The sequence below is a fragment of the Ailuropoda melanoleuca genome, chromosome X, assembly GCF_002007445.2.
Source record: "Ailuropoda melanoleuca isolate Jingjing chromosome X, ASM200744v2, whole genome shotgun sequence".
NCBI lineage: Eukaryota > Metazoa > Chordata > Mammalia > Carnivora > Ursidae > Ailuropoda > Ailuropoda melanoleuca.
Genome location: NC_048238.1, coordinates 3827036 through 3834820, shown reverse-complemented (window position 1 = coordinate 3834820; position 7785 = coordinate 3827036). Strand labels below are relative to the sequence as shown.

The window sequence follows — 7785 nt, the reverse complement described above, 5'->3', positions numbered from 1 at the left end:
GCCCTGCCTCCCTCTGCGTCGAAGCCTATGACCCGCGTGACACAGCATGTGACATCGGTTTTTCCAACCGCAGAATAGACACCTTAGCAGCCACCATGCACGGCTATGGAAGGGTCAGCGATGATGAATGCCATTGTGATTGTTGTGACATATGAATTCATTTTCACAAATGTATTTTAATCAACAGTGTTCATGAAACACCTGATAATAAGTAAATGTGCTAGTTGTTATGAGTAATCAAAGCATGATTAAAATAGGATCCCACCTTCCTACAGTTCCACTTGCCTTGTTGTGATCCCTAAAGAGAAGATTCCACGTTGAGATGACAAGAATAATGCTCAACCATCCTGGGATGATTACTCCTCCAGTAAACACGCGTTTTGTCACAGCCGACAGAGTCAAGCAAATAGCGAGCGCGGTGTTGGGTCTCGCCCGTCCTGCCCCGTTGCTGTAGGGGAAAGAGCAGTGTCTGCAGGCTGAGGCTTAGTTCTTGCAAATAAATGATTTCTAAAACACGGATTGACTCTCTTCACCAATTGCATTTGGCAAAGATTTAGAACTCTTAAGTAAGCGAGATCAGACATAGACATGGGCTAAGAAGATTGTCATCTATCAACATAGAACGGAGCGCCAATGAATGCAGGCCAGCCTGGAAACCTTAATCTGTGTCCGCTGACGCTAAATCCTCATGCCACGTGAGGACCAGCACGGCGGGCTGTGGCTTCTACTGTCAGCCACACCTGTGCAGATGTCCCGTCATGCTCAGCAGCTGGACGTTTTAAGAACCCAGTTAAGACTCACTTTCTGCCATTACCAGTTAGTTTCTATTACAACCCAAAAGAAAGCTTATGTGAGCAATAGAACCTGGGCGTGGAAGCAGGCACACCAATCTCTTTTATTGAGTGGACCGATATGTCTCTTTGTTGCTTTTGTTTTAACAGGGACAAATGTGTTGAGATGGAAAAGACGGCAAGTTTATGTCCATGGAGGCATTTTTAAAAGCATCTTCTTACAAGGACAACGTAATGGTGAGTATCAAAAGTGATCATTGACTTCTGCCGACTTACGTCATTGATGCATTTACAGCCTGGGTAAATCAAATCGAGCAGTGCTTTCTGGCTACTTTGGTGGGAAAAATAGTTTTCTTCCTCATATTCTATTGGAAATGAACCAAAGTGCAAAGCAGTGATTTCAAGCTCATTTGGAGTGCATATAATGGTGTGCGTTAGAAATTTAGGGTTTTGTAATAATTGCTGGTTCCTCCAAATAGCCGTAAGGCTGAGTGTGTCTCATTAATTAAGTATACACAAATGAGAGGGCAGCCTTCTGACTCACCTTGTATAAACCGCTCCAAGACGTACCCTCAAGCCCATTGGCCACTGGAAGGCCACTTTGTTCTACAGTGAGCATCTCAAGCTACGGGGGCATTTGAATGCTGCTAGCCCCTCGAGAATGAGATCCAAAATGTCAGAGGTACGGCTTAATGCGGGCCGAGGGTCCACTGAGGCCACAGGATCTTTCTCTATCTGGAGAACAGAGATAGAGCAGATCCCAAGGAAGGGGAAGTGGGTAGACTACTGTTGTTGATCTCTGGTTCTGAGCACTTGTTAATAAAATCATTGCACGCTTCCAAATCTGGACCCGTCCCTTCCCATGCTTAGATTTGAGAAAGGATGTGTTTTAATATGTTTCAGGTAAATGGTTCTGTCTTTTCTTGGCTCAGCTGTCAATCCGAGCCGTGCTAAGCTGGTATTTATGATTGTATCACTCACATATTCGTTATCTACCATTTGTCTCATCCATGTGAGTACCAAGCTTCCAGGCATTTTCCACCATTGAGACCACAAGTGGCTTTCACCTTCTTTACAGCCGACCACGTAATTTCCATTTCTTTCCGCTGTCGGTAACAAACTTATGTAGGATTCCTGGATTCTCCAGGATTGTCAAGATCGGGTTTTTTATATGAGAACCTGGTTCCCAACAAAGTGGATTTCCAGACTCCTCCCCCATTTCCTGCCCATAAAAAAAAAAAGAGTGCTAGTTGGTTTTTTTTCAAAGATTATTTTTAATTGACAAAGACTCACGCTGTTCCCCTTTTGTTATTAACATGCAAATTTGGAAGATGATTATGGATGTCAAAATGATCACTATTTTTAGCTTGTATAGGTTATTTTATCAAAGGCATTCAACATACACAGGCGTTTCTCGTCAGCACATATACCTAAATCATCATTAGCAGTTTGCTAAAAAAAAATGGGGGGATTCTCCCCCCTTTTTTTTAAAGATTTTATTTTATTTATTTGACAGAGACAGCCAGCGAGAGAGGGAACACAAGCAGGGGGAGTGGGAGAGGAAGAAGCAGGTTCCTAGCAGAGGAGCCTGATGTGGGGCTCGATCCCAGAACGCCGGGATCACGCCTTGAGCCAAAGGCAGACACTTAATGACTGCGCCACCCAGGCGCCCCTCCCCCCCCATTTTTATCTCCTTTTTCCAATCTGGGGGAGTATTGCTATCTAACCGGGGCATGAAGTGTTGGAACAATTTGTCTTCCTTCTCACACGGTCTGATTTTGGAATGGCGACCCGATGCGGCTCGGTCAGAATCGTCTCGGTAGCCACTGTGCTAGGAGCGCTCTGTTTAATACAGTCGGGCTGTCCTGCTTCCCAGGAGAAGCCGTGGTAATAGGTCTGGCATTGGGCTCCGAGCCAGGGACCCATCACAGCTCGTCATGAGACAGCTCGCAGAATGAAACCCAGAGGGAACATTGTACAGATGCACTGTCAGGAGAGGAGAATGAGGACTTCTGAAGGTAGAGAGGCCTTTTTGGTTTTGGCCACGTGCACTTAGGCTCTGTCTGTCTTGGACACCACCAGGCATTCTNCTTGGACACCCCCAGGCATTCTGGACGGGTGCATGTGCAAGAGCTTCTCTAAATGCCCGTCTAGAATCGGGGCGTGCTTGGTGCTCACGCTTTGCGGTGGCCTCGATGAGGGGTGATCCCAAGTTGGAACTTCCTGTATTATATCCTGAGGACGGTGTGGCTACATGCAAAGCTCATGACGGATGTCCTGTTCAAACATTCCCGGCATGTCTCCATGAGAACTCAGAGCTCCTGGGTCTTCATTTGGAGTCATTGTCATTCACGAGGGGGGTGGGCTTGTGCAGGGGGCAACGATGTCTTGATCTAGGTCTGCTGCTAAGTGGTTCCTTCTTGGTGTTCGGGCTGCTGATAGATGTAAAGAATAGACAGACAGGCATCCATTCCCCCTTCACTATGGGGCATCTGTGATTATAAATGAAGAAAACCAGCTGCCTAGGAAAACACAGGTCATTCAGGAAGCCTCTTTGCCACTTGAAAATTTCAACGTATGCCACTTGAATCACATTTTCTGTGCAGTGTTGCCTGAGCATTTTCTGGTCTTGTAACCTCTCCGAAAGGAGACTCTTCGCAGTGTATTTTCATAGGGGTCTGGGACGGCTTTAGAAATTCCTTGATTTTATTCCCAAGATGGCTTATCAGTTCAATTCAAAACTGATGACCAAGGAAACGTCCTTCCACGGCAGTCCTGGGATCCTAATTTTCATTTTTAAGTGAAGGGATCCAGAGATGAACCAGGAATTGGGTTCAGGATTATATGGAACTGAATTTATGAGTATATCAAAGCTCTTTACGATGACTAGCGTAGGGGCTAAGAATAGATTTGAATGTTGAGATAGTTTGTTTATACTGTACTTAACTCTGAACTCATTATGCCAGTAGATCTTTTATTAAACATTTTGTGATTCAGAGGGACTCAGCGTAGTTCTGTAACTCCATTTGGTACAGCCACTGGGATATAGACCTAAACATAATATAAAATTTACAATGTAAATATAACGTATGTGAAGTCATTATATGGTATTCCTATGTAAGATATAATATAAATACTTTGTTTTTGTTCTCCATGATCCTTTTCCTTTCAACTCTTTTCCAAGCCCGTAATGTTTCCTTTCTTCCAATACAATACTGCTTGGTTTCCCCGCCCTGATTTAACGCTGCTTTTCTGCCCAAGTGATATATTTCAGAACAGAAAAAAGGGGACAAGTGTATCTAGTCAGTAGATCATTTTACTTATGAGTTATTTATGCATAAGTTAATTTTGTTGCTCCCTGGAGGACGTAAATTAACTCAATGTTTGAAACACGTGCAGGCATAAGGTGAGCCAGCCCATGACCTGTGGGCAAGTCATCTGTTTCTATAAAGTTTCATCGGAACGCAGCCATACCCTGGCATTTACATTTTTGGCAATGGCTCCTTTACACCTGCTGTGTCGGAGTTAAATGATTGTCCCAGAGCACAGGGACTGGAAAGCCAAAAATATTTGTTATTTGACCGTACACAGTGAGTTTCCCCATCCATACTTTAGGGCATGGCATGATTCCTTGGAGGATGGGAGGGCCGTTCATGCAGAACATCTTGGATTCACAAATCGGTCACGAATATTAATACAAATTGTTATGTATGCACATATAATACATGCATATGTGCATATATGCATATGACATGTGCCTTCATGCATTATGTATGTACACATATATACATAAGATATATGTATGTACATATATGTATATAATAGTATATATTTTCATATTGTGAATTCTGTTCCTGCCTCCTCTACGCCCGTTGAGACACAGAGCAGGGGTTTGTAACCTGCAACGTGGGATGCATGCATGAGTGGGGGCTGAGGGCACTTGGGAATGTCACCTGTGAAATCTCTGCGCACCAGGGAGAGATCTGACGACCACATCCGCGGACACAGACCGCTTAGCTTGCGTCGTCTTTAGCTGTCGTAGCCGTAATTCTCATTGCTGTGTCTGTTGGGGCTCAGGTTCACAGTTAAGCCCGTTGACCGTGGGGAGCCATCTTGACTGGTGTGGCCATGCCGCCGTCCATCTCTTTTGCAATCTAGAAGAAAAGAACAGTTGATTAATTATTGTGATTTATTTATTCTGTTTCACAACTTTTAAACAGAGTACATTTTATGAAGTTAAAGCCAGGGAGTTCACTGATTCCACGTTTGGTGCGTTTGAGAATTCGAGAGCAAGATAATTCTGACTCAGCATGCCTCCTTGAAGTGGGTAATTAATATCCATAGGGAAATGGGGTTGTTTTGTTTCTCTCTGGTAGGTTGTCGGATGTCATACTTGGTGTGCTGTCCTTGTAAATATTAACAAAATACATTTCACTTGTACGTGATGGAGGATCTTTTGCTTAAGAATCTTACTTTATCGGCCCTACTTCTTTCCCATTCTATAACGATCGCTGAAACAAGAGTTTCCGTGGTGTCCCTCAGTATGAGTTTATTAAACCATGACGTGGGGTTGAGGGGGGAAGACAACACTTAGGACTTTGGTGAGTTAGAATGTAACTTAATCCACACGAACATGGTCAATACACTGGACTGGAACATCGTTCCTCATCCCCTTACACGAACCTTCGCAGTGTCCTTCATATGCAGTTGGGAATTGAAGGAGAAAATTTTCACTCTTCCCTGTACTGCGCCCAGTGCATGCAATGTTGGAGAGTCTCAGGAAGTGGTGGGTGAATGCAGGTCAACGAGCTCAAGCCCGTGGTTTTGAAGTGGGGCGAGGTCTAGTCCTGGCTAAGCAGACCTCGTGGACCAGTGCCATTGGACGAGCCCTCTTACCTGCTCCTGTCCCTTCAGCCGAGAAGGGAAGGCAGTGAGCCCGCAGGATGCCGATTTCCTCTGACTCTGGGAAGACATCCTTTGGTGCCTGAAGCTGCCCTACAAATTGGTCTGGAGCTGACCGGCCTTCGAGAGGATGCAACCTTTTTCTACTATGCAGAAAATCCCTCCGCAGGTCTTTCTTACCATGACTACATTATTACAGAAAATAAGTTTTAGTAAGGGGGACTGACCACCAATGAAGATATGTGGGCTGGGGAGGGCTTCGCACACTGTAAAGCAGGTCTCGGACAGCAGCTGGGTGTCCTACAATTTAATGTGATGCCCACACTGTCTATCTGGAGACCATGTCAGATCCCACAGGGTAAGCGCTCAGTCCCGCAACACTACCCACCTTATACTTCGGACGGCAGTTGCAAGTTCACGCTGTTATTTGCACTTTTGACCCACGAGCTGTGTAGATCAGAGGTTCCAACAGTCCCCTCCTTGGGTTCCATTAATCTGCTAAATCAGCTGGTTCACAGAACTCAAAGAGAAACATGCTATGCACTACAGTAAGGGTTTATACTAAACACTGTCCACTAGAGTATAACTCAGCAACAGCCCCGAGCAAGGTATGGACAAAGGGCATGGAGTATCCATGGTCTCTCCACGTCTGCCTCTCTCTGCAAGCCTCCCCATGTTCACCAACCCGCAAGCCCTCTGAACCCCATCCTTTTGGGTTTTTATGGAGGTTTCTTCATTACACAGACACAATTGATTAAATCACTGGGCGCTGGAGACTGATCCAACTTCCAGCCCTTCTCCCCTCCCCAGGGGTCAGAGGTAGGTAGGTCAGAGGTAGGGCAGAAAGTTCCAACCCTCTCATCAATCACACAGATGTCTCTACTAGCAACCAGCACCCATGCCTAGATGCTTTCCAAAAATCACCTCATAACCTAACCAAAAGCACCTTCCTTGCTCTCATCGCTTAGTAAATTCCAAGGGTTTTAGGAGCTCTGTCCTAGAAAGATGAAGATCGAATCAATTTTTCTTATTATAAATCCCAGTATCGCATTCAGGAAACCAAGCATTTTATTTTTACCCAGAGATGAATAAATATTATTTTCTTCCTTGAATTTGGTGAACCTGGAGTAAGAAGAAAATAAATACAGTGTCTTACGGCGTTTGTCTATAGGTAACAGGCACTTGGACACAGTACAGTGGAGACTCTAGAAACTTGTTCCTCTCCCCAGTATTTGTTCTAGTCTCATATATATGCACAGAAGGATATAAATTATTTAGCATTGACCTATCTGTAATTAAGTCTTCTAAATGGACTAGTATTTTAGCTGCTATATTTTCTTCTCAATTACTTAGAAAATTCGAGCCTTCCTTGGGGAACGCTTGGTCTTTCAGTTGTGCTTTTAATGCTAATTGATTGGCTTGTTCAAATTATGCTGTTCGGGGAAGAAGGTTAACAAATAAAATCTGGCAAGGTGATAAGCAAAGGGCATGGGATGAATGAAGAGCACTCTGGATCCAAGATGTGCGTCCTCATGAATTTCTTACCTTTCCAAAGTTACCGGTTCATGACAAAGGGGACGTTTACAATGGGAAGTGGGCTTCCCGCAGAGTTAGTGTTTCAGGATAGGTGTTCCTTTGGTCTGTCACTGTTAGGATTTGTGTCTAAAAGCCTTTTATAATCATGACTTTGTTAGAAGTATCAGCTAGTCTAATTCTTTTTAAAGAAGCCATTTTCAACGGTGACGCCATCTTGTTTTTGTGTCGCTGAAGATCAATGCATTGATCTTCTATTTTAAGGAGTCATTGGAGCAATTCTGTTTTTGTATAGAAGTGGCTGAAGGGCTTTCAGAAGAACTTACAAAATGATTTGACTGTTCAGGGCTGAGAAAGCAAACACCAGCTCTTAATGGCGTACACGTCCTCACCCATGCTGTGAGCCAGATGCAGGTTAAGGATCTTTCATCTACGGTTCTTACGTGCCCTGTATTTGGAAATGCAATGCAATCTTGCACGTCTGAAAGGCACCATCTTGCTGCTCTGTACCTGTGCCCTCTCTGTATTTCTTTTTTTTTTTTTTTTTTTTTTTTTAAAG

General features: G+C 44.2%; 1 protein-coding gene across 2 annotated transcripts in view; it reads left to right on the top strand.

The window, feature by feature from the left end:
- Positions 1-933: 933 nt before the first annotated feature.
- Positions 934-7785, top strand: part of NLGN4X (neuroligin 4 X-linked) — a 289436-nt gene continuing 282584 nt past the window's right edge. For both annotated transcript variants that reach the window (XM_034649474.1, XM_034649472.1), the window contains exon 1: positions 934-1028. The gene's annotated coding sequence lies outside the window, so the exon portion shown is untranslated. The remainder of the gene's footprint in view (positions 1029-7785) is intronic.